Source organism: Protopterus annectens, chromosome 5.part0, assembly GCF_019279795.1.
Source record: "Protopterus annectens isolate FY-2018-M chromosome 5.part0, PAN1.0, whole genome shotgun sequence".
NCBI lineage: Eukaryota > Metazoa > Chordata > Ceratodontiformes > Protopteridae > Protopterus > Protopterus annectens.
This window is the reverse complement of record NC_056735.1, coordinates 226,980,464-227,008,086: the sequence shown is the minus strand read 5'-3', so window position 1 is coordinate 227,008,086 and position 27,623 is coordinate 226,980,464. Positions and strand designations below refer to the sequence as shown.

The following is a 27,623-nucleotide window of genomic DNA, read 5'->3' as shown; positions in this document are numbered from 1 at the left end:
TGTTTACTTTAGTGCATGCATGTTTATTGGCATAATCTATTTAGCCTACCCTTTTGGGGGCACCTGACATCTGGGGCAAGAAAAACTGAAGAAAATGGCATCGGCTGCATCTTTTTATACCCCTGGCGCACTGATGTCAGGGAAGAGGTGACAGCAACTGACGCCGGATCAAGACTTTGGAATTCAGGCCGACTGCGGGTAGCCTGCCAGCATGATAACCCAAGAGTAATGACTGCAACAGTGAATACACTCGAACATTTACATTTATGGTAGGTACACAACTGTACTTTCCATGGCCTTGCAGACCAGGCTCGTCAGACTAATAGGGCGATAGTTCCCAGGGTCTGTGGTGGCTCCCCCTTTGTGGAGTGGGATAACTGTTGCTGTGTGTCATTCAGTGGGCATGAAACCTAACGTGAGGCTATGATTGAACAGGGTGCTTAGGTGGGGAGCCAGTTTGTTCTCAAGTTCGTGTAAAACGCAGCCTGGGATGTTGTCCGGTCCCATGGATGCTGTGTTCCTGGCTTTAGAGAGTGCAGTTTTTACCTGCATAGTTGTGATTACAGGGACTCTACATTCTTCCGGTATAGATATGGGCCCTTTAGGGGATGAAGGGGGGGGGGGGAGTTAGCACTGAACCTATCTGCCAGGATGTTGACGATATCGGTTGGTTCTGTAATTTTCTTGCCATTGGGCTGTAAGTCAGAGCAGATCTGGGTGTTGCCATTGAGTTTCTTGACATAGCTATAGAATGCTTTGTGGTTGTCCTTAGAATCAGTGGCAATTTTGTTTTTGTAGCTAGATTTGGAGGATTTTATGCGGGATATCAGCTTCTTACTGAGGCTGACCAGGGAGCTCCTCCACGCATGAGATTTTACTCTCTTTTCCAACGGTTTCTTCCTTCTGTTGTAGAGTTTGTTTATGGCAGGGGACCACCAGATTGGCTTCCGTTTTTTGGAGGAAACCATCTTGGTTCTGTTAGGGATAGCATGATTCATACACTCGTGTAAGTGCTTATAGAGTGCATTTGTGTAGGAATCCGCAGTCGTAGGTGTATTGTCCATCTGCATGAGTGTCATGAAGTTCACCACTTCTCTCTTGAGAAGCATGAAGTTGGCTTTGGAAAAATTTTTTTACAGTGGTTTCCTTAATGGGGGGTGGGGCCGGAATGTGGATATCTATGTTGATTAGCTTGTGGTCGGATCTGATCAATGAGGAGTTGACTTCTGGTGTGGCACACTGGTCATGCATGTTGATAATGACTAGGTCTAGGATATTGTTGCTCCTGGTGGTGGTATGGATAAGTTGATCCAGGGTATTGGAATTTATGATTCCAGAAATTGTTGAGTGGAGGAGTTGGTACATGAATAGTTTTCCCATTTAATGGTGGGGTAGTTGAAATTGCCCATTATTAGGGCATTTGGTTGAACCCTAATATTTTCCAGTATATCAAGAAAAGAGGAGTGGGAATCCTGGAGTATCTGTAGCAAACTACAATTTGGATTGCAGTTTTGCCCAGAGGTAGTTGCACTTGGATAATCTCGGCCTCATTATGTTGGGCAACTAGCCTGGTGGTGTGGATATCCTTACTGAATATGGACACACCTCCGCCTTTGGTGTTCCAGTCCAGGTTAGATGGCCGAAAGATGTGGTATGAGTTATAGCCTGGTAATGCAGGGGTGCTCTCTGTGGCCTTGAACCAGGTCTCAGTCACTGCAGAAGATTGTAGGATCATAGGAGGTTACTAGGCTAATGGCCCTGGGGCCCTTGCAAGCCTAGCCAAGAGTTTATCCCCAAAAAGAAATCTCAGTCAACACCTGTAGCCCCTGTCATTGAGGGCCACAGGTGGAACCCCTGGGACAAATTTGTGGTTTCCCATCCACTCATCAAGGTTGCGTTTGAAGAGAGTCAGTGAGATACTAAATGGTACCACCATCGACATTGTACCTAGCGCAAAACTCCTAGGTGTCATCATAGATGAAAACCTCACATTCGACCTGCACATGTAGTCCAGTGTCAAAAAGGCGCATCAAAAGCTTGGCGCATTCTACCGACAAACATCTACTCAGTGCATCAGCCAGACTTTCCCTTGCCTCTTCTTTTCTATAACAGTCTCTTTTATATGGTGACCTCTCCCCACCAGCATTCAGTCCGCTTTAAAGTCCAAATTAGACCCGTGCTACAGCAAAATTGCTAAGTTTGTAACTAATGTTTCCTACTCATCCCATCACTGCTTATTACGCAACCTAAAATGGCTTGAACTCCCCAACTATCTTACCATTATCCAACTAACTATAGCTCACAAACTCATTCATAATCCATCTGTGTGCCCTGCTGTATCGTCTGTACTTACTTTATACCATCCTTGATCCAACAACCAACTGCTCGTAAATGTAGAAAAACTCAGACTTTCGGCTGGCCAGATGGTTTACTCCTTTACCATTGCAAAACTTTGGAACTCCCTCCCCCAACACTTAGCTCCACCTGCTCAGTAACCCTCTTCAAGTCATCTCTGAAACAACACCTCTCCTCATCTTGCCTGTGCACGTGCTAACACCACATCTCATGTAGCCTAACTTCAACCATCACAACTATTTTCACCCCCACTCTACTACTCTAGCATCCTCCTTTTACATCCACCTATCTTTTTACTTACTCTGCCTCTCCATTCTATCCACTTCCCCTCTTCTACCAACCCTCATTGTCCTACCATTGATTCCTCCTGTCTACTTCCTTCTCTTCCTAACCCTTGTAGACCTACCATTGAACCAGGCGAGACATTCAGGTACTCTTGCAGCTTACCTTAATATCATACCACCACTTATTAAAAGGGGTAAGAGGTTGGCATAATGTTTAAGGTGTTTACCTTACAGACACAAGGTGCAAGGTTTGAGTCTCACATGGGGTAAGTGTCTAGGCTTAAAATGGCTCGCAAGAGCAGTTAGCCTGGTACTAACCTATGAACCTAACAATATCCACAGACTTTGCTGATTTCTGCAACAGGACTCCTATAGCCTATCGCTATTACATCTCCTAAACGTGTGAAAAGTTTAAGTACCTAGTCTCTAACTAATTCATATATCTACTTTGCACCCACTGCATGAAGTGTCCTATATATAAATTCTGCTAGCTGAAAACTACTCCTACAGAATGTTCTAATGTATATACTCTATATTGCTAGTATATCTTTGATTTGAGAATGATTACTTACTGTTTTTTTCTCCAGTTGTATAAGCCACCAGTATGTACTAAATGTCTTTATTAATGAAAATTCTGTATTGTATATGAAATGTCTTTATATGTGGAGCTTTTCTCTCCAGGACTCCACTGAAAATGGACACTTCTGGCCCAGCTGGACCATCCCGGTAAGCAAATGCAGATAAATAAATAAATGCTCTGTTTGGCATGTATGGGAAGTCTATTCCAGAGACAGGGCAGCCACTGGGAGAAAAACCTGTCTCTCCAGCAGGTTTTGTTGATGTCACATATTAGATTCAGGCCTTTCAACCGTGTAATGCGTGAGGAGTTAGACTTATGGATATGGAGCATCTCTAGTAGGGCAAGGTCCGAGATTGCCTTGTAGGTGAGACACAGTTCACCCATGAGCAATCTGTATAGTACCAAGTAGAATGATAGTGATTTGAGCCTGTCTGCACAGGACAGGTGTTGGAGGCCATGGATTCTCTTTGTGAGGTATTTCAGTGGCCTTTCCAGTTGGTGCAGATGTTTGGAGAGGTGCATATCAAATGGGGCATTGTAGTCAATTATTGGTCTGATGAAGGAGGAATATAGAGAGGTAATTACCTCCTTTTTTCTGGATGCAATCCCTTTACTTATGAGATTAACCAAGTTAAAGACTTTTCTGACCACTGCCGCTACATGATGGTCGAATGTGAGGTTATCAAACTGAGTGCCCAGGCGTCTCACCACAGGTTGTGTGCTTAGGAGGTTGCCGTTGATGTGGTAATCAGTACGGGGTTGTGTTTTTGCCGAATGGTATGATGATACATTTTTTTTAAGTTTAGCTTCAGGCCATGACTTTGGCAGCAGTCATTAGTTGCTGTGAGACCCTGTTGGAGTATGCTAACATCATTTGGGGAGTCATTGATAGCACCCAACTTACAGTCATCCGCAAACTTGGTCAGCCACAGGCCTCTGGATCAAAGCCATGGAAAGCAGCCCAGCCGTGCAGGGCTACAATGCCATCCATAAGACTGAGTGTGAAAGAAACAAATGAGGAGGTGTATCCATCTTCATTAAGGATGAGTACACCTCGAGACTGGTCAAACAGTATGACTCTCTTGAGCTACTCCATGTCCAATTAACTATAGGCAAAGCCCCCTACCACATCATACCTAGCTGTAGGTCCCTCACCATGAAACAGGAAAAGCATACCGCATACCTGGACTTACCGAAGTCACTTGCCATACAGCCCAACAGCATACTCATAGGTGATTTTAATTTTCCTATCATCGACTGGGAAACGTACACAACCACAAACATGCTGGCTCAGAGGTTTTTGGACTTTGCCAATGCAAATGGTCTGGAACAGCTAATTAGCACACACACAAGAGGCTCAAATGTCTTGGACATAGTAATCACTAACATGGGAGAGCATTGCAACCCCCCCCCCCACACCATGTGATGTCCTCCATGGTAAGATCGGACCATATATCAGTCTCATTCAACATAATTATAAGACCCAGATATCTCATCAAGTTCAAAAATGCTTAAGAATTATTCTAAGACAAATTAGCTCTTACTAAGTGATGGTATAAGAAGTTTCAAAGTCCCCTCGAATGCAGATAACACCGACTGCTATGCAGATGTGTACCCCAATGCCCTGTATAACCACTTAAGCAGTTGTATAGAATCATCTGTGCATGATCAGATTAAAACCAAGTCCTGCCGAAAAAACAAGCCACCCTGGTGGACCCCTAGTATGACCAGGCTATACAATAAGAGAAAGAAACCAATGTCCAAGAACAAGAGGGTACTGGCTTAGCAGAGGGATAAATCCCTCTCTAGCTTAAACAAACACATTAGAAATCTTGTCAAGTCCTCCAAAGCTAATTACAAAGTAAGAATAGCCTCCCTGGCTAAGGATAATCACAAGGCATTCTTTAAATGCATCCAAAATATAAAAGGGAATATCCAGCTATGTGCTGAACTGTTTGTGAAAGGCACCACCCATACTCAACCAGATAGACCAGCTAGACAACCTGCTAGCTGACAGATTTGGTGAAAACTTTACCTCATGTCCCCACCTGTCATCCCCCAAAGTATACCTGCCACTGTTCCTCAGCCTATTATTTCAAGAGAGCAGGTCATCTTGGAGCTCTCTAAGGCCAAAAAAATGTCATCAGTGGGACCAGGTTGCCTTTTAAACAACTTAAAACATGACATATCAGACCCACTTGTATTCCTGTTAAATCACAGCCTGAGAACTGGCTATGTTCCTGTGGAATGGAGGACAACAGTAATAACTCTGCACAAAGGGGGACCATCCTTGGGAATTATAGGCCAATAAGCTTGACTAGCCTTATCTACAAGGCCATGGAAAGAATCCCTATGGACCTTATTAACAGTGACATAGGTAATCTCCAAACTCTGGGGGGGGGGGGTCTGAATGGACAGATGATAAATCAGAAAGCTAAGGAAAGTAGTATTGCTGGAATTGAATTCATCCTCAAGTCTTGGTAAGTACCTTCTTGAGATGGACCCTGTTTTTCCCAAAATCCCACCAAGACAACACTGATATATAGATTGTATTTTATATAGCATATATGGACAGAAGTAGATTAAAAAAGCTGGGTAGACAAGACCCAGGATAAAAAAGTGCCCAATCCTGGTAGGCACACTGGTGCCAGGTCTGGAATCCTCAAGACATGGAAACATTCCTATAATGGGACTAAGCCAGGCCCCCAGTCATAGAAGGAAGTAGTAGTCCCCAGAAATCACAAAAATTGATAGACCAAAAAAGAGCCATAAAGACGATAGAGTGGACTATTGAGGAAAAGAAAGAAATCTTGTATTTGTTACTATTATGCAAGAAGCCCAGACTTTCCAGACAGAAGATATACAAAAAGATTGAGAGAAATTAGCGGAAAGAAAAATGCTTCCACAAGAAAAACTGTCAGAAGCTTCAAATAAAAATTTGTGTTCATTATTACAATAGATTTATGAAAAACATTATGTAGACCAAGAAACCATGGGCCATTTGGAAAAAGAAGCAACTGGGATGTGCAAAAATATAAAGAACAAAATCTAGAGACGTTTAGGAGGTGTAAAAAGAAACATGGACATGGGAAAGAGAGAGATCTGATATGGTGCAATATTTATGCAAATGAGAATGCCAAATGAATCAACACAAAAAAGGCAGCCCCAAAGATAATCACAGAGAAATACAGGCAAAGCCATCCAGTTATGGAAAATTTCACAATTAAAAAAATAAGATCACAAAAAGGGAATGTAAAACATGAGATTAGTAAAGTAGAAGTTAAAAAATAGAAGTTGAAGTTATGGAAAATCTGCAAAGTGAACGGTTTAGTCTAGAAAATTTTACACAGGTTATATCACAGCATGAAGGAACAACAAGTCCCCAAAGTAAGGAAAAACAGGAGCAGCAGGAAACATCTGAAGAAGAAATATGGACATGAGAAAGAAACAGTGACAATATGGTGCAATATTTAAGCAAAGAAGAAAGCAAAACTAATCAATACAAAAAGAGCAGCATCAAAGATATTTGAAGAGAAATGCAAGCAAAGGCATCCAGTCATGGAACATTTTACAATACAAAAAATAAGAAAATAGAGGAAAAGTTGAGGATTAGAAAATAGAGAAGTAAAAAAAATAGAAACTGAGGTTATGGATTACCTGTGATGTGAAGAATTTAGTGTAGAAAAATCTAACTCCGATAACATCACAGCAGGATAGAGCAATGGATCCCCAAATTAAGGAGAAACCAGTGGAGCGGGAAACATCTGATCAGTTGCCACATAAAGGTATTTTTGGAGACTTCCATAGGAAACCAGTACAAACATTCAGCTGGAGTTGCACAGCAAGCGAAAGAACAGGAAACTGTGGCAACTCTGACAGTCAATGTTGTGGAGTGATAGGCCAGTGAGTTCCCATATGAAAGAGCAACTGATAATATAGGATGAAACTGAAGCGAATGTGGCACAGAAAAATGCTCGAGAACTTTCTATAGAATAACCACAGGAAATGGAGAACAAATAATGTGCCCTCATTTTGGAAGAAAATTATCTAAGAGGATTGCTTGATTTAATACAGATGGACAGACATCCTAAGATCAGTGAAAGAAATAAACTACAGAAAGTTGATAAAACCCAAAAGTAAAAAGTTTGATCAATGGAAGACAATAATTAGGACTGTGCATAGAGATTCATGAGATACGGCAGAAGTAAGTAGGATATATTACTGTGCAGCTAAATTAACAACAGACAGTCTTACCATAGATTCATAGGTGTGTACTAGGCCAACGATACTGTAGCCTTTACAAGCCTAGCCCATAGAAGTGCCCTGGCATCATGCTGCCGTTAGTTCCCGGTGCCTCTTTCAAGTAGAGCCACTGGAGTGATCCCCGGGGTGAACTTTCTATTTCCCATCCACTCATCAAGATTTTTCTTGAAAAGGACCAGTGAGGTGCTCTGTTTGACATGTATGGGAAGTCTATTCCAGAGCATGGGCAGTCTCTGGGTTATGAACCTGTCCCTCCAGCATGATGTTCATCGTGTTTCACTGCTGCAGTCATTACACTTGGGTTATCCTGCCGTCACGCGGTCCCGCAGTCGGCCAGAGTTCCAAAGTCTTGGTCCGGCGTCGGTTGCTGTCGCTTCTTCCCTGACGTCAGTGCGCCAGGGGTATATAAGTTGCAGCCGGCGCCATTTTCTCCAGTCTTTCTTGCCGGGCGGTCCCCGAAGCAAAAGCAGTTCGCAAGTGCCGGTCGGCCGTCTCCTGAGATTTTCAATTCGAATTTCAGAACCGAAGTATTCAATAAAGCTAAGTACCACGTTGAGGAAACTTTTTCTTGCCCCTGACCGATGTCAGTAAATGTTAATAATTGTATTTCTTGTGGGAAGCAAATACCTCTTACGGATTTTCATTCTTACTGTATTCCATGCCTAGGTCCAGACCACGACATCACTAGTTGTCGGTTTTGTGCAAGATTTAACAAGCGCACTATTAAACGTAGCTTTGACTTTGCTCGCCATTACTTTGGCCGAAGGTTCAATTATGCCATGCCGTCGGAACAGCCGACGACCGGAATTCACAAAAAACGCAAGGACAAGGATAAGGATAGGCATCTGAGGTCCAAAACTGACGATGAAGCCTCTTCTAGGCCAGTCGCTGGTTCTCAGTGAGGTAGTTTCGCAGTCCCTGACACCCGCTACCTCAGAGCCACAGGCCGCCTCCGACTCCCACGTGGAGACTGCTAGGCCTCTGGATACTCAAGGTATTGGGCCTACGGAAAGGGTCTGGAGCCACTGAGCAGGCATCGGCTTCTGAGGGTGTTTTCAGACCTTCACAGCTAACCATCAAAACTACAGCCAAGTCTAAAACTCCATTAAAGACAAAGAAGCAAGTACAGCATTCACTTGGACAGGCCTCCATGCCTAAAAAACAGATGCTCAAAATGGCCAAAGACTTAATTACTCTGATCAGGGGTTCCCATCCCCATCCTGATAAAAGGCCTAGATAGGATACAGACTATGATTCCTCTGACCAGGTTTCCATTTCTTCGGATTCCTCTTCAGACCAGGGATACTCTTTACCCCCCTGTGAGGACTCTGATGCTGAAGAATCAATCCCTTCAGCCTCTCCTCCTGAGGATTACTCTTTTATGGAAACTTTACATACCATGAGGGAGCATTTCCATTGGGAGGGCCAGGATTATTCAGAATCCAAGAAAAGGCTCAGAGATTTCCTTTTATTGCCTCAGCACAGGCCCCTTGCCATTCTGCCAGTGTTAGATATTGTGGATGATATGTTCTCTGAATCCAGTTTAAATCCTGATTCATTGCCCCCTGCTCCAGTTAAGCCAGACAGGTACTACAGAGTCCCTGACTATCACAAATGTCTTTATAAAAACCCTCTTGCTGACCCAGAAACTATTTCCCAGGGTCCCAAAGGGGTAAAGGCTTCCACAGCTAAAAAATCCAGTTCCCTCTGACAGGGATTCTAGAGCATTAGACAGATGGGGGAAGAAAGTTTACACTTCTGCAACTTTAGCAGTAAGGGCTTTAAATTGCCAGTTTCACATGCTTAAATACCAACAATATTTAATGTCTCTCTTAAAACAGAAAATGCTTACAAGTTCAGAACATCCTGACTATAAGGAAATGCAGGATTTATTGCATGCAGCTGAACAAGTGGGAAAACATACTCTGCAATGTGGTTTTGATTCATTATAGGCTTCTTGTAGAGCAGCAGTTACAGGATCTGTGATTCGAAGGCATGCTTGGTTAAAAGAACAAGGTTTACTTGATCATGTTAAGGCAAAATTATTGGATGCTCCTTTACAGCAGGATATTTTATTTGGTGTTAAGGCAGAAGAGGTATTAAAGAAAATGGAGGATAAGGCAAAATCTATGCAAACAGTGAAGGATTTCTTACAGGTGCAGCCACCTCGATTTAGCAGAAATTGGCCTTCAAAAAATTGGTCCTTTCCAGTGTCAGACAGACCACAAAGAGGCAGATCTCAACCCCAAGGTGCTTACAGACCACGACAGTGGGGTGCTTCAACCCCAAAAGGAGGGGAAGACAAGTCACAACCTTTTAGGAAACCGTCCCAATGGCTTCCCCCTTCAAATGCCAAACACCTACCTTTTGGCAGCACCCTTGGGGGGAAAACTAGCACTTTTTCACAAAATTGGCATATAATCACCCAAGACAAATGGGTTCTGAATATTTTGTCTCAAGGTTACAGGTTCCATTTTCACACTCTACCAAGGCCAAACGGAATGCCAGACCTGCCACAAAATCAATGAGCAGAGGCACAAAAACAAATCACAGCCCTCCTGGACATGAGAGCTATTCAAAAAGTGCCACAACAGGAACAAGGACAAGGATTATACTCAAGACTTTTCCTGGTCCCCAGAAAGGACAAAGCCTGGAGACCCATACTGGACCTTTCTACACTAATTACTTACCTGGATGTTCCAAAATTTAAAATGTTGACACTACAGCAGCTTTTTCCCATGCTGGGCAAGAAGACTTGGCTTGTTACTTTGGACCTCAAAGAGGCATACCTGCATGTCCCTATCAGACAAAATTGCAGAAGATATCTCAGATTCATAGCTGTCTCAATGCATTATCAATTCTCTGCACTGCCCTTTGGCTTATCTACTGCGCCCAGGGTCTTCACAAAATGCCTGGTGCCAGTAATTGCATTTTGCAGACAAAAAGGAATTCAAATATATCCATACTTGGATGACTGCCTTATTCAAGCAGAGAGCAAGGACATTCTTCTAAAGCATCTGGCGTTTGTAAAAAGATTGCTAAGTTGCCTAGGGTACACAGCAAATGAACAGAAGTCAAAACTAGTGCCCTCACAAGAGATAATATTCCTGGGTGCCAGGTTAAATACAACGGCCCAGATGGCTTACCTCACACCAGACAAGCAAGGACAACTGACTCAGTACTTTCAATTGATGGCAACAAAAACCTAACTCCCTGCAAGAAAAATTCTGCAGGCCTTGGGGTTCATGGCATCCTGCATACTACTAATACCATATGCCAGACTGCATATGAGGAAATAGCAATGGTACCTAAAAAGTGTTTGGACTCAACACTGTCACAGTTTGGAAACAGTAATGCCACTTATCCCCTGCTTACAACAGGAGTTTCGATGGTGGGCACAGGCATGTCACCACAACAAGGGACAGCCTTTCACTCCACCCACAGCCAGGCAGACACTAACAACAGATGCTTCGGATTACGCCTGGGGAGTGCACATGGCAGGAAAATGTATTCAGGGCAAGTGGGCCGCAGACCAAATGCATCTTCACATCAATCAAAAAGAGATGCTAGCTGTAAAAAATACCCTAACAGCTTTCAAGGACCTACTGCATCCAGGACAACTATTACTAAAGACAGACAACACCACAGTTATGTGGTACATAAACAAACAAGGGGGCACTCATTCTTACCCCCTCTGCAGACAAGCCATGACCTTGTGGAACACAGCTCTAACCTATCAAGTTCATCTGAAAGCACAATTCCTGCCAGGAAAGAAAAATACTCTGGCAGACGACTTAAGCAGAAACATCATGGATCCTCACGAGTGGAAATTAAATCCACAAGTATTCAGCATGATAACACAAAAATGGGGGAGCCCAGACATAGATCTTTTTGCCTCCCCAATGAATTGCCAGCTACAGAAATTCTGCACAAGGACTTAACCACACACAAGCATGGAAAGTGGATGCTCTCTCGTTCAGCTGGAAAAGTCTGAAAGTTTATGCCTTCCCACCACTGCCTCTCCTTTCAAAGATACTCCTAAAAGCCAGACAAGAAAAGCCAAAAATGATTCTGATTGCCCCAGACTGGCCACGCCAGCACTGGTACCCATTCTTAAAGAACTTAGCTCAAGGCCCACCATGGATTTTACCTCAAATTCCTCATCTTCTGACTCAACAAAACAATCAGATCCTGCACAGCCAGCTCAAAACCTTAAACCTGGCTGCATGGCAGATTCCTTAGACAAGCAGACAACACCTCTCTCTAAAGCTGTTATGGATGTCATTTTGGAGGCCAGGAGGCCTAGCACCAGGAAATCCTATTCAGAAAAGTGGAAGAGATTCTGTGCCTGGAACCAGGCTCAAAGCTGTGACCCTCTTGTCCCAAATATTCCTCAGATATTACAATACTTAACTGAGATGCTGGACAAAGGCCTATCCTTTTCATCCATTAAGATCCACGCCTCTGCCATCTCGGCTCATTACAACACAGATCCTCCTTTTTTCTCTCATCCATTGCTAAAACAGTACCTCAGAGAGGCTAAAAACATAAGACCGCCCCGGAGAGCACAAACACCAACTTGGGACCTAAATTTTATCTTGGAAAAACTAACTTTACCTCCTTTTGAGCCAGCCAATTCAGCAGAATTAAAATATGTGTCATGGAAAACTGCTCTGCTTTTGGCAATAACCTCAGCACGAAGAGTCTCAGAGTTACAGGCACTAATGGCAGTGGAGCCTTTCATCATTTTTCACCAAGACAGGGTTTCTTTAAGAACAAACCCTTCATTTATGCCAAAGGTGGTATCCAGTGTGACTCTTAACCAAACTATTCACTTGCCAACTTTTTATCCAAATCCCCAGAATAAAGGGGAGAGACTTCTGCATTCATTGGACATACACAGACAGCTAAGTTTCTACTTGGACAAAAGAAAAGATTTCAGGAAAACTGAGCAATTGTTTGTAGCATATGCTGCAGGATCACAGGGAAAGGCTATTTCAAAGCAAACCATTTCAAAGTGGATAGGACACTGTATCCATTTCTGCTACACACAGCATGGGAAAACTGTACCTAGCAACATTAGGCCACATTCCACCAGGGCAACAGCCACTTCAACTGCCTACCTTAGAGGAGTACCTACCAAAGATATCTTGGAAGCTGCAACTTGGAGTTCAGTGCACACCTTTACCAAACATTAACACTTGCCTCTCTATTCTAAATCCAGAGCTGGCTTTACCGCTGCAGGACCTCATAGCCACCCCAAATCCTCTATAGAACCAGCCACCCTACCTCAGCTTTGGGATTCAACCCAAGTGTAATGACTGCAGCAGTGAAACACGATGAACATAGTACAGTTTTGTACCTACCATAAATGTAGATGTTCGAGTGTATTCACTGCTGCAGTCCAGGTTACCCTCCCTCCATCCCCTCTTTCTTAGCTGGGACTTATCTATACCTTTCTACCCTTTACTACCTATGTGGTATATTTGCTGGTAACTGAAGGTTTTGGTTTTACCTTTTATGTATGTTTTATTAGCAATATGTATTGCCTACCTGTTTGGGGGCACCTGACATCTGGGGCAAGAAAAACTGAAGAAAATGGCATCTGCTGCATCTTATATATACCCCCTGGCGCACTGACGTCAGGGAAGAAGCGACAGCAACCGACGCCGGACCAAGACTTTGGGACTCTGGCCGACTGCGGGACTGCCTGACGGCAGGATAACCCAAGTGTAATGACTACAGCAGTGAATACACTCGAACATCTACATTTATGGTAGGTACAAAACTGTACTTTCTGTTGATTGTGGTAATGAGGTTGAGGTCTCTGGAGCGTATGGTGCGGTGGGATTAGGATTTCTTTAGATGTAACATTTCTAACAGGGCTGGGTCAGACATGGCTTTGTAAGTCAAGCAGAGATCGCCTCTTAATAGACGATATGAGACAGAGAAAAGCTGGAGTTTTTTGTGTCTGTCCATGTAGGGCATGTATTTAAGGCCTAGGATCCCCTTCGTGAGGTACTTTTGTGGCCTTTCCAGCTATTTCAGGTGTTTAGTGAGGTACATGCCAAATGGGAAATTATACTCAATGATTGGTTTAATGAGGGAAGAGTAGAAAGAGATGATGACCTCTTTCTTCCTGGATGCAAAACCCTTGGTAATGAGATGTGCCACATAGAAGGACTTTCTGACCACAGTTGCAATGTGGTGGTCGAAGGAGAGGTTGCTGTCAACCTGTGTCCCCAGATCTCTTATAATGCCTTCAGTGTAAAGTGGGCTACCATCAGTGTGGTAATTAGTGGGAACCGAGTTTTTTCCAAAGGGAATGGCAATGCATTTTTTGGCATTAAGCTTAAGGCCATGGTTTCGACACCAGTCGTTGGTCTCAGTGAGGCCTTTCTGTAGGATGTCTACATCACTTGGTGAGTTAATAATGGTTCCCAGCTTGCAATCATTGGTGAGCTTGGTCAGCCAGAGTCCCTCTGTGTTGGCCTGGACTTCTGAGAAGTAGATGCCAAACAGGAGCGGACCCAGGACCAATCCCTGTGGGCCTCCATTTGTGACTGGTCAGCAGTCTGACTTGGAGTCTGCTACTTTCACACTGTGGGTTCTATCTGTGAGCCAATTTGCAACCCACCTAGTGATATAGGGGTTGATGCCTAGTTTGGTGAGTCTGTCAATAATTCCTGAGTGGGGAATGGTATCAAAGGCCTTGGCCAGATCAAGGTAGGCTGTATGAACTGCCTTGCCCTCATCCACAGCTCTGGTGACTGACTCAAAGAAGTCAACCAGGTTGAGCAGGCATGATTTACCCTTCACAAAACCAAATTGCGTGGTATCCAGAGTTTTGAGATTCCCTATATCCTTGTTAATTAGGTCCGTGATGATGCGCTCCATAGCCTTACATATCGGATTCATCAGGCTAATGGGGCGATAATTTCCAGGGTCTGTAGTCGCTCCCCCTTTACGGAGAGGGATGACTGTAGTAGTGCTCCATTCTGTAGGGACAAAGCCTGAGGTGAGGCTGTGATTGAACAGAGCATACAGGTGTGATGCCAGTTCTCTTTGTGGTTCATGTAGAACACAACCAGGGATATTGTTGGGTGCCATGGAAGCTGTATTCTTGGCCTTGGACAATGCAGCTTTAACTTGTGCTGCAGTAATGCTGGGTGCCTGGCATTCTTCCAGTATTGTGATTGGTCCTTTGGGGAAGGGGGTAAAGATGGCACTGAATCTGTTGGTCAGTATGTTGGCAATATCTGTTGACTCAGTATAGGAGGTACCATTGTGCAGTAACTCGGAGCAAATCTAGGTATTGCCATGGAGATTCTTGATATAACTGTAGAAGGCTTTGTGGTTGTTTTTATTGTCTGCTGCAATTCTGCCTTCATAGCTAGCTTTAGAGGTTTTGATGAGGGATCTCAACTTTTTGTTGAGGCTAATAAGGGAGTTTTTCCAGTCTTGGGACATCACCTTTTTCTGCAACAGTTTCTTCCTTCTGTTGTAGAGTTTGTTAATGGCAGGGGACTGCCAGATTGGCTTGCTTTTTTGGAAGAGAGCATCTTGGTTATGTTGGGTACGGCTAGTTCCACGCATTTATGTACATGTTCATACAGTGCATTGGTCTATGATTCGGTGGTCATGCACCTATTTTCCATTTGCATGGGTGCTGTAAAGTTAGCCACCTCTGTTTTTAGGAGCCCAAAGTCAGCTTTGGAGAAGTTTTTCATGGTAGTTACCTTTGCTGGTGGTGTGGGTGAGATGTGGATTTCCATGGTAATTAGTTTGTGGTCGGATCTAACCAGGGAGGAATTGACTATTGGTGTTGAGCAATGGTTGCCCATGTTAGTAATAACCAGGTCAAGGATTTTGCTTCCTTGTAGTGGGGGCAAGAATGAGCTGATCCAGCGCATTGGAATTAATGAATTTCAGGAAGTGTTGGGCAAGTGTATTGGTGCATGAGTAGTTTTCCCCGTTGATGGAGGGGTAGTTGAAGTCACCCTGTATGAGAGTGTTGAGTTTGGACCCTAATCATTTCTAGGGTGCTGAGGAACATGGAATGAGAGTCTTGGGACATGGTTGGGGACCTATAGCAGGCTATGACCTGAGTCTTGGGACATGGTTGGGGACCTATAGCAGGCTATGACCTGAATCGCAGTCTTATCCACTGTTAGTTGTACCTGCAGTATTTCCACTGCATTATGCTGGGTTACTAGTCTGGAGGTGTGCATATCCTTTATGAATATGGAGACTCCACTGCCATTGGAGCTTCGGTCCATTTTCTGGGGCCGAAAGGTGTGGAATGAGTTATAGCCTGGTAGAGCAGGGGTGCTTTCTGCTGCTTTAAACCACGTCTCCGTTACAGCACAGATGTCGATGTTCTCCATTATGAGAAGTGCTTCAAGTGAGTGCATCTTGAGATTTAGATTTCTAGCATTGAGCAGCATGACCCTCAGATTGCATTTATTTATAGTGGTTACGGTGGTAATTTGGTCTTTGGAACACCGCCAGAAAAAGGCACTATAGGGGTGGTAAAAGCCTTAGCCAGTATTCGGAAACCTAGAGGTGACAGATGCAGACCATCTCTGGTAAAGCATCGAGGTCTGTCATTCATGTCATCCCAAACAGACAGATGCTGGATCCCCTTAGAATGACACCAGAAGCTTAGCCAGTTGTTGAAGTCAAATCATTTTCTGCTTGTACTGCGGTATCATTCTGGGTGATGGTAGGATGCTGCTCAGGGCTAGAGTCATACCTGCCTGGGCCACATAATTGGAGAGCTCCTTCATGTAAGTCCAGGGAGGTACGTCTCAGGTCATGCACAACCACTTGGCAATGACAGAGTCATACTTGTACTTGTTGTGGCGTGTTATGTGTCGGATCCTGGCACCTGACAGACAGGTGACTGTTACCTTCTCCTTATTCAACCTAGTGAGTGGGACATCAGTGTGCCTCACTATTGAGTCACCCATGATTAGTGTATTGGGCAAGCTGTTTTGCCTTAGGGGCTTAGGTTGAGGGGCACACTGTGTAGGTGAGCTGTGTATCTTGTGATTTGTGCTGTATTGTGGTGGTCGCGAGTGCTTTTCTGATTTGGAGGTCTCTGCTGTTTGGGTAGATTTCTATTGAGAGGCTCCGCGAAGGTGGGTGTGTGGTTTGTGTTTTTATATGAGAGCTGTGATGGTGGGGGTTCTGTAGGACTGTGTGTTCCATGTGGTGTGGTGCAGGTGTTGACCACCTTCTCTTGACCAGCTATTCTGTTCTTGGCTGAAGAGTGCATGTCTTCCAGTTTGGATATACAAGAGTATCTCTCATAAGTCTGAGTGTTAGGAGGTAAGATGAGAGAGTTGTCTGTCTACATGAGGCAGTTGCTACACTGCCTCAGAATGCCCCAGTTCACCAGGTTAATAGGAGAAATCACAGGGAACTGACCTTTAGCCGTGCCAGGAGGGATGGTCATTATAAATAAGTACTGGAGTTGTTTCCTTGTAGGACGTTTAGTGCTTTTAGCACTTGTGTGCTACAATAATTGCTACAAGAAACCAGATGAAGTGCTAGGCAAATAAGGTAGTTAAATACAAGAGAGAAGAGTATTAGCAAGATCTAAGGGAAAAATTGAAGAGCAGACCTTCTGGCACCGGTAATAGTTTACCCTAGCGTAGTGGCGCTGCACGGTGCGCAAACCCATGAAAACACGAGCTTTTAAAGCAGAAAGTTGAAAGGGAGCAATTTGGAAATCTCCTCTCTTGCACTTGCGTCCTTTCTTGTCAGTTCAGTTCCTTCACAATTCCAGTTACTGATTCAATGACCTGAAAATGCATGTTCTCCTTTCCCTTCCACCATCTGTAGAGAAGCCTTCTATTCACTATAGCTTTCCACTATGCATGTTTTCCATCCTAGTGGCTTTCATCCTCTGTACCCTTTCTTGTGACTATGGGTTCATTCACAGTATTGTATCCAGATTTGAAAAACATATAGGGAAATGAAACATACAGTGGAACAACCACACCCTGCTCTGTCTGTCGTCCATGCTGCAGTTTCCTGTTCTGTGAATTTAAGTTAGCCCCCCCCCAATTTGCACATCATACCAAGTGTACTGCTCCCCAAATACAGTATGTTCGAAATTTGGGTAGTTTTAATGTAGTATTGTCCCTGGAGACTATTGTGGCTTCTGTAAGCTTGGGCTACAATAGAACCCTAGCTGACCAGCAAGAAAAATACAATACCTGCAACAACTCCAAAACATGATGCACACTTCTACAAAACTACAGATCGTGATCTTGAGTTTCTCTGCATCTGAAGCATATTTATGAATCTTTCTTCAGAAGGCACCCCAGCTGTAGGACTTTGTCCATTCCATGAATGGAGTTGGGTAACTTGCTTCAGCCACTCATTTCCACCTTCTTAGGTTCTCATCCAGCACTTGGGCCAGCTACCTGTACTTGCATCATCTGGGTGTGTTCCTCTGTGGTATGGTAGTGACTATCTTCTTTTCTCCCTTTCTGTAAAGGAACTGTGCCCTTCACTTTGTATGAAAAGGGATGCAAAGGATTTGGTTAAAATCAGTCTCTCCTTACTACTGTTGTTACTTCTACTATTGCTACCTCAGTTACTGCTACTACCAGTACTGCTTGTAATCTGTTTTCCTGCTCTAGTTTCCATTATGCGCCAAAAACATTTTTGTTAAATCCTTTTTCCTTTAGGCTTCCTGCCCTTATTACTGATTTCTAATTTCCATTAATTTAATTTCTATGGCTAGCTGCATCTATCCATTTCAATGTTTTGTTTTTTTTTTTACTATTTGGAGACATCATTATGTTTTTGCTTTTATTGTACACAAAGCAGTTAGTCAGGGTCAGATATTTGTTTTCTCAAACCCTTCTCCTGGACAAATATCTTTTTATTAAAAAAGCTACATGTACTGTTCTGTGCCAGGGATCACAAGGGAAGTATTTGTCGTCATAGGCATTCATCCACAACTACACTATCTCTCTTTTAGCCAATACTGTTTTATCTGAACTCATTGCATCTTTCTCTTTCTGCAAGTTTAGTCTAGCCTTACCATTAATCTTAAAGGATTAACAAAATCAGTCCGATTTATTACTTCTGTACCTCATAAAAGTGTTCTTTCAGAGTTGCTGTTATTTAATTTGATGGCATTTAACTTGACTGATCCTCGGTGTTGGGTTTTTCTGCTTTCCGTTTCAGGTCCATCAGTTAATAGGCTAATACTTGACAATCAGTGCACCTTTAGGAGCTGCCACCTAGAATTCCCCCTATTTGCTTTCCTTGTCTATGAAGCTTGTGTGGGCAGCCCATGAGTGAATTTACAGATTCCCACGCACTCATTGAGGCTGACTTAAAGACCATGTGCACACTGACAAAAAATGCAGAATCTGCATTCAGTTTCAATGGTTTTAAAAAGTGTGTGGGTGGCTAGTGGCTCTAATTCCTTTTTCCCATTGCAAACATCAGCACTGCTGTAGGCAGCTGTCTAATGCTTCAGAGAGTACTGCTGAAAGTGACATTCCCCTATGATGTCTGGTCAGAGGCAGAAGCTTTCTTGCCTAGTGTCAAAGCCATGGCCGCAAGCTCAATGCCAAAAAGTGCATTGTCATCCCTTTTGGTAAAAACTCTGTACCCATGAACTACCACACAGGCGGCAGTCTACTTAACACTGAATGTGTGATAAAGAGACCTTGGGACACAGATGGGCAGTAGTCTCTCTTTTGATAATAACATCGCCACAGTAGTCAGGAAATCCTTCTACGTGGCACACCTCATCACAAAATGTTTCTCATCCAGGAAAAAAGAGGTCATTGTTCCCCTCTACTCATCACTCATTAGACCCATTATAGAGTACAACTCCCCTTTTGGTATGTACCTCACAAGACATCTACAACAACTAGAAAGGCCGCAGAAATAAGAGGATTACCGGCCTCAAACAGATGCCCTATGCAGACCATCTCAAAAAACTCCAGCTTTACTCCGTCACATATCGCCAACTCAGAGACTATCTCTGCCTAACATACAAAGCTATGTCAAACCCAGAGCTGTTGGACATGCTCCACTTAAAGAAATCCCAATCCCTCCGAGCTACATGCTCTAGGGACCTAAAGCCATCACCACAATAAACAGAACATGCTGGAGGGATAGATTCCTGTCCCAGAGACTTCCCATACTCTGGAACAAACTACCTATCTATATCAAACAAAGCTCCTCATTAGCACTCTTCAAGAAAAATCTTGATGATTGGATGGAAGATAGGAAATTCACCCCAGGGATCACTTCTGTGGCTCTGCTCGACAGGGGCACAGGAAAATAATTTTCTTGGGTGGCGAAAGCCAGGGTACCTTTTTGGCTAGGCTTATATAGGCCCTAGGGCCAATAGCCTAGTACCTACCTATGAACCTATGACTGCTTTCTCCTTCTAAAGAATTTGAAACATTTTTTAGTATTTAAACTGATAAGAACAGATACTACACTTGATCTTAGCCAAAAGGCCAAGAAGCAATACTCATGTGGCCATATCCATTTTCCTACCATGTCAAATTCCTCTTGCAACTATAATAGGAAGATATAGTAGGAAAGAATGGTGCAGTTTTTGTTGTTGAGCTCATTAAAATTTTAAAAACGGCAGAAAAGATTGTCACAGAACGAACATTTCACACAGGCAGTAATATTTCATGAATCTAGCTGCATGGCTTCATGTACTCATTAAATATTAATTGTATCCAAGTGACTGTTCCTGAGTTTGTCTGTTTTTTTTTTTTTCTTTAACATAGGCAATTCAGCAAAAACTATCAAGCACCCCAGACCTCATGTCATCACTGTGCTCAATGTGAGAACATGATTGCATGCAGTCCTTCAGCAACCTCAAAGGAATACCCCTAACTTTGAGTGAAATTTAAAATATTAGAAGCAAAGTCATTTTACATAGGCCTTTCATTTCTCTTGCTAGAATCACTACTCTGTGAAATTCAGCAGCTCCTAAAGATTACAGAATAGTAAGTTGAACCATCACACATTACCTATAACATGAGTTATGTAGCTACTTTGCTTAACATGGAGTGGCAGCTTTTTGAGGTTTAGACTTCTAGCATTGAGTAGCATTACCCTCAGTTTTTGCTTGCCTGTACCTGTTACAATGGTGAATTTGTCATTTGAACCTTGCCTAAAAAAGGCAATATAGGGGCGGCAAGAGCCTTAGCCAGTATTCGGAATCCCAGGGGCAACAGGTGTAGGCCATCTCTGACAAAGCATCGTGGTCTGTCGACCTTGTTGTCCCAGGCATACAGATACTGGATCCCCTTAGAATGACACCAGAAGCTTAGTCAATTGTTGAAGTCAATCATTTTGTCCTTGTACTGCGGTATCATTCTGGATGATGGCAGGATGCTACTCAGGGCTAGGGTCATACCTGCCTGGGCTACAAGATGGGAGAGCTCTTCCATGTCTCTTTTCATGTAGTCCAGGGAGGTATGTCTCAGGTTGTTCACACCAACATGGACAATGACAGAGTCATATTTGTACTTGTTGTGCAGTGACCTGAGTGCGTGGGTTATGTGTCGGATCCTGACACCTGACAGTAACCTTCTTGTTTAGCCTGGTGAGTGGGACATCAGTGTGCCTGACTATAGAGTCACCTATGACTAGTGTGTTGGGTATGTTGTTTTGCCTTAAGGGCTGTGGTTGAGTGGCACGCTGAGTGGGGGTTGCTTGCATTTCTGCTTTGGATGTCTCTGTTACTTGGGCAGATTATTATTGAGAGCCTCAGTGAATGTTTTTGTGTTTCTGTGTGTGGATTTTGGTGGTGTAGGTTTAGTGGGACTATGTGATGAGTGTGGTGTGGCGAAAGTGCTTACCTTCTCTTGACTGTCAGGTTCAGTCTTGGTTGGAGAGAGCTTTGCATCCAGTTTGGCTAGATAAGTGCATCTCTCACAGTTTGTAGTGTTGGGTGGTAGGAGGAGAGAGGGTATATAAAATGTGTGTGTGTGTGTGTGTGTGTGTGTGTGTGTATATATATATATATATATCTCCCAACAACCTCCTGATGCACATAGTGTGCTCAGACTATACCAGTATGTAGAAACGCCAAAAAGAAAAAGTCTAGCACTGCCAAATACATAACTGTTAGTGTAGAATAAATCACGAATAATAATGAAGAAATAATCATGTAATTCTTCCTGCAGTATTTATTCAGGCAAGTGCCCTTGGCCAACAAACAGTCACAGTAAACAAGAAACTCCAAACCGGTTTCACCCCCTGGCGTCTTCAGTGGAATAATATAGTCCCTTGTAAAACATCCATTTATATACTCACTTTTTAAAGACCTAGCATATAAAGTCATCCTTCATTTTTAACATATTCAATAAACTCCCCAACACATTAAATCTAAAAAAATCACTATGGGGAATTAAAAGGCACATTTTAAAGAACACTTTTATCAAAATCATTCCTCCTTATAAATGTTCGTTCACACCAGGCTTATAAAGTGTGCCCAAGTTTATGATCTAGAGTCTTTTTTTATCTAAGAAAATGTTTATCAACTTCAGACAAATTTGTACTCCGTAATGAGTCAATGCCTCCAAAAACAAAATTAGCAGATGCATGTTCAGATGTTCTTCATCTCACATTGCTGCAGTCCTTACTTATGGGTAGTCCGCTGTCCTCGGTCGGCCCGAATACCAAAGTATTAGGCTGACGTCGGTCATGGGCGCCTAGATCTGACATCAGAGCGTCAGGGTATAAAGACGCATGACCGACGTCATATCCTCAGTCTTTTTTGCCGCATGGTCCGATGCAGAAGCAGAGTTGCAAGTGCCGTTCGGCGTTCTGAAACTTATAAAATATATATAATAAGTCATATATATATGTATATAATAAGTATATATATATATATAAGTCAAATCCCAGGGGGGGTAACATTAAGGGGCATTTAGCATTCAGGGAATGCTATTGGCAAATTTTGACAGATGCAACAACACTCCCTGGAATAAATGAATATATATCTGTCAAACCCTTGCTAGAGGTATAAGAACATCTCATATGCTTAAAGGGATTATGTATTTCAAAAGATTAAGTTTATTTTAAAAGATTTAGTTAATTTTTATAATTTTTATAATTTTATAAGTGTATATGTATGTATTTATATTTTTGTATATATTTATATATTTATAATGGTTATTTTAAAAAAAATTTTTAGGACTTTCAGGAGTTTTTAACACACATCATCAAATGTTAGAGTAGGATTTAAATAAAATTATTCCATATTTAGTGTATGCACATTCTAGATAATACTACTATTTAATAATTGACTTTTTATAAACATCCCATAATTAATTTTGCATATTATTTCGCACATAACTTTGCACATTGGTATTGTCGCATATTTTGCGATCATGTATTCAACATTTTGTGCACACAGTTTATGTATTAAGTATTAAATGTTGGTAATTTATGTGAGTTTAAACAGGCAGTAGGAAGTGGCATTCATATGTTAATATTGCTTTAAGCTAGAACATCAGTTTTAAATGATTTGAGCGCCAATTTGGCTATTTAAGCAGTGTTATAGCAGAAGAATGTTGTTCTGAGGAAGCACACGCTTTAGTGTGTGAAAGCGCTTAACCTGGATCGTTTTGTTTCAATAAATTTTGAAAAACTTTTTTTTGGTTGTGGATTCCGTGAATGCAGTTTCTTAAAAAAGCAGGAGCTGTGTAAGAAAATTTTCATCTGAGACGCTGTGGTAACTGCTGCAGTCTTGTATTTTGGTGGTGTATTGGCAGATCGTATTCTCTACTCATTTGGCGTATAGCGTGGTTTACGCCGTTCACATTTTTCTTGGAAATTACGCTAGTGATTCTTTGGTTTGGTGCGACATGAATGAGGAAGGAAATGCAGCTTTGACTCCTGCTCAGGTCAGTGAAATATCGGAAATTCGTTCCGATATTACGTCTTTGAGGGGAGAGGTCAATAGACTGTATGATCTGGTGAACCGCCTTGTGTCTGGCAGTGGAGGGATGTTTAATAGTGGAGCCACGGTAGTTGGTCACGACAACTCCATATGCAGAGAGAACGGTGATTGTGCTAAGGGCGTTCAACACGTCAGAGGGCAGGCCGGCCCTATGGAACAGGTGAAGGATTTTGTTCTCACATCCTCACCAGAGATACCGAATGGACAGTTATCTAGACACAGTACAGTGAACAACATTGATTTGCCGAATGTGGGTGAATCAGCGGAGTTAGGTAACAGCAAGATGTTACCAAACGAGTTCACGTTTGACTTTTCTTTTGGCAATATGGTGGAGGAAGCAAGGAGAACTGGAACCAGGCCTAAAGCTAGTCAAAATATGAAAACATATGCCCATGCAGCTACTAGAGATTCGGAATCCAAAGGTACTGTTATTAACAAACTTAACAAAACTGATTTTTTCAATAAAGAAAATAGTAAAGAACATTTGTTAAAGGACTTTTTGGACAGTGATTGTGTTTTTGAAAAAAAGAAGGAGAAAGTAAATCATCATACACACCTGTTCAAGGGGACTTTAAGAGACTTAATTTATGACTTTGGTAAAAGGCTAAGTATGATTAATGCAGTTAAACTTGATAATGCTTTTTTAACACACTGCATTAATTCTAACATTATACCCATGGGACTACGTTTTTACAAAGCCCCTATGGGCATTGACTGGACTGATGATGTGTGCACTGATTTTAACAAATTGTTTGATAAATTTGGTACAGAATATATTAAATTGTTAATCAAATACTATGACACTAAGCTGTGCAAGGAATTGCATGAAATTGAACAATTGAATGAAATAATTGTTAATGACAAGTTATTCCCACAATGGGAGAAGTTATATTACAGGCAATTTGAATTTGCAAAAAAGCGAACAGATAAGATATTAGAAAGGAAACACAAAAAATATACTAGGGATGTTGAACAATATAATACAGGTAAGGCATATTCATGGAATAAAATATATCAGACTCCACATAGGGAACATAATGAATATAGGAGGGATGTGAATATAAGAAGGGAGAATTTTAATGAACAAGGAGAAAATTTTTATCAGCAACACCAGAAATGGACAAAGGACAGGACATGGAGGTGATTGGTTTAAACAATATAGCTACGGACATGAGTATTGGAGATTGTGATACGCTCATTGCAAACGAAGGGCACATTAGTAGGTACAACAACTTTCAGATATTTAATTACACTAATTTGAAATTGAATAGGGCCCACTTTGGATTATTTTCTAAAGGTATGAAATTTATACCTACAGGAAATTTTAGATTAGTGGATTGCATTTGTGACATTAAGAAATATGTGAGGAAGCTAAATTTGGCTATAATGTTTAAAGACAATTTATCTCAAGGGGAATATCACAATGATGCAAATATAAAAATACTAAAGAGAAAAAGCACATTTATGCCTATGATGAATATAGAGGTAGGCAGATTTGAAAGAGCTGTCACATATGACATCTACCACAAAAAACAGTTGTTTAGAAAGAGTGGGGGTTACACAAACTTAACTCCTGAAGAAATCAAAGTCTTGGATGAATTAAAAACAAGCTCTGAATATAGGATTATGAAACCTGACAAGGGGGGGGGGGTTGTGATATATGACAGTATGGAATACAAGAATAAAATATATGATTTACTTTATGATCATAAGAATTATGAGAGTATTTCCATCAATGAGTTGAATATAGCTTATAAAAGGATTGACTTATATCTGGAAGAATATATGCTAGATAACAGAATCACAGATGATTTATACAAATTTCTTAGGGTAGAAAATCCAACTTTAGCTACTATGGTGGGAATACCGCAAGTGCATAAAGATGTCAACAACCCTCCCTTTCGACCGATAATATCAGGGAGCAAATCCAAAACTTTTCCTATAGGGGTAGCTATAGATACCATGTTAAAGCACATTTACAATAAGGTTGAACATTTGGTTAAAGATTCTTGGGAATTTTTAGCCAGTTTTCCCATACACATAAGTAGTAACAATATATTATTCGCCTCCATAGATGTAGTGGACCTTTTCACGTGTATCCCCAAAATAGAGGGCTTGGAAGCATTCAGTGAGAGTATACATAAATATGATGAGATGGATTGGGACAAAGTGCAACTTATCAACGAGTTAATGTCTATAGTTCTAGATAACAACTACATTTATTATGAAGGAGAAATATTTAGACAGGTTAATGGTGTGGCAATGGGGTCGGCATGTGCCCCAGTTTTTGCCAACCTGGTAATGCCTAGTTGGGAACAGAGGACAATTTTTTCTAGTGAATATATGGACAGGATTAAGTATTATTCACGTTTCTTGGATGACATATACATTATGTGGGAAGGTGATATGAAATCTTTTGAGGCATTTTTTTCTTATTTAAATAACAGCAGTAACTTTTTAAAGTTCACCTCAACTTGCAACTATGTGGGAGTCCCATATTTGGACACTATGATTTCCAGAAGGGATGGAGTATATAAATCTAATATACATAGAAAAAATACTTTCACAAATTCCTACTTGGATTACAAGAGTTGTCATCCGACTAAGACAAAGAAAAATATCTACAAGGGGCAATGTATAAGGGCACTTAGAATGACATCTGAATATAGTGAAATGCTTAAAGAGATTGAATTTATTACGTCACTTTTTGCTGACAGGGGATACAACAGTAGAATGATGGAAAAGGTAAATAAGGAAGTAATTAAAGAATGGGGGGAAGAAGTATCCCCCTTTACTGGGAATGAGATATAGGAATAACACATTCAATATAGATGAAATAGTGAATAGAGTAAAAGACAATACATATGGCAGGTCCTGTGTTATTGAATTTGGTCCACATAGTAATAGGATAGAGGAAATTATCAGAAACCATTGGCATATATTACTATCTAGCGATGAGATGTTGGAAATATTAGGAATAAAACCAAGGTTCGTATACAGGATGGGACAGAACTTGAAATCACTTTTTGAAAGTAATATAAATAGAAATGCGACCAGCAATATGGGCAGTACTAGGAGATGTGGTGCATGTAATCAGTGTCAGTTTATTATGGAAGAAAAGGAGATAGTACTTGGAAATTGCAATAGAACAAAAATAATTACAAGGAAGGGGAATTGCAACACGAAATATGTAGTGTACATGGCTAAATGTACAGCTTGTCCATCCTATTATATAGGAAAAACTGAACAACAGTTTAAGAAAAGAATTTATGCACACACATACTCTATAAGGAAAAAAGATGAGAAAAATGCCTTAGCTAAGCATATACTTAACAAAGGAGTAGAGCACGAATTCAGGTTTTGTATTTTAGAAGTTATTAAGACAAATCCCAGGGGGGTAACATTAAGGGGCATTTAGCATTCAGGGAATGCTATTGGCAAATTTTGACAGATGCAACAACACTCCCTGGAATAAATGAATATATATCTGTCAAACCCTTGCTAGAGGTATAAGAACATCTCATATGCTTAAAGGGATTATGTATTTCAAAAGATTAAGTTTATTTTAAAAGATTTAGTTAATTTTTATAATTTTATAAGTGTATATGTATGTATTTATATTTTTGTATATATTTATATATTTATAATGGTTATTTTAAAAAAAATTTTTAGGACTTTCAGGAGTTTTTAACACACATCATCAAATGTTAGAGTAGGATTTAAATAAAATTATTCCATATTTAGTGTATGCACATTCTAGATAATACTACTATTTAATAATTGACTTTTTATAAACATCCCATAATTAATTTTGCATATTATTTCGCACATAACTTTGCACATTGGTATTGTCGCATATTTTGCGATCAATGTATTCAACATTTTGTGCACACAGTTTATGTATTAAGTATTAAATGTTGGTAATTTATGTGAGTTTAAACAGGCAATAGGAAGTGGCATTCATATGTTAATATTGCTTTAAGCTAGAACATCAGTTTTAAATGATTTGAGCGCCAATTTGGCTATTTAAGCAGTGTTATAGCAGGAGAATGTTGTTCTGAGGAAGCACACGTTTTAGTGTGTGAAAGCGCTTAACCTGGATCGTTTTGTTTCAATAAATTTTGAAAAACTTTTTTTTGGTTGTGGATTCCGTGAATGCAGTTTCTTA

General features: G+C 41.4%; 1 protein-coding gene and 1 pseudogene across 2 annotated transcripts in view; one reads left to right on the top strand and one right to left on the bottom strand.

The window, feature by feature from the left end:
- The window catches only part of FAM168A (family with sequence similarity 168 member A), a 2,303,849-nt gene that overhangs the window by 1,637,739 nt on the left and 638,487 nt on the right, over window positions 1-27,623 (top strand). The gene's annotated exons all lie outside the window — the stretch shown is intronic.
- Window positions 19,796-19,997, bottom strand: LOC122802985 (annotated as a pseudogene).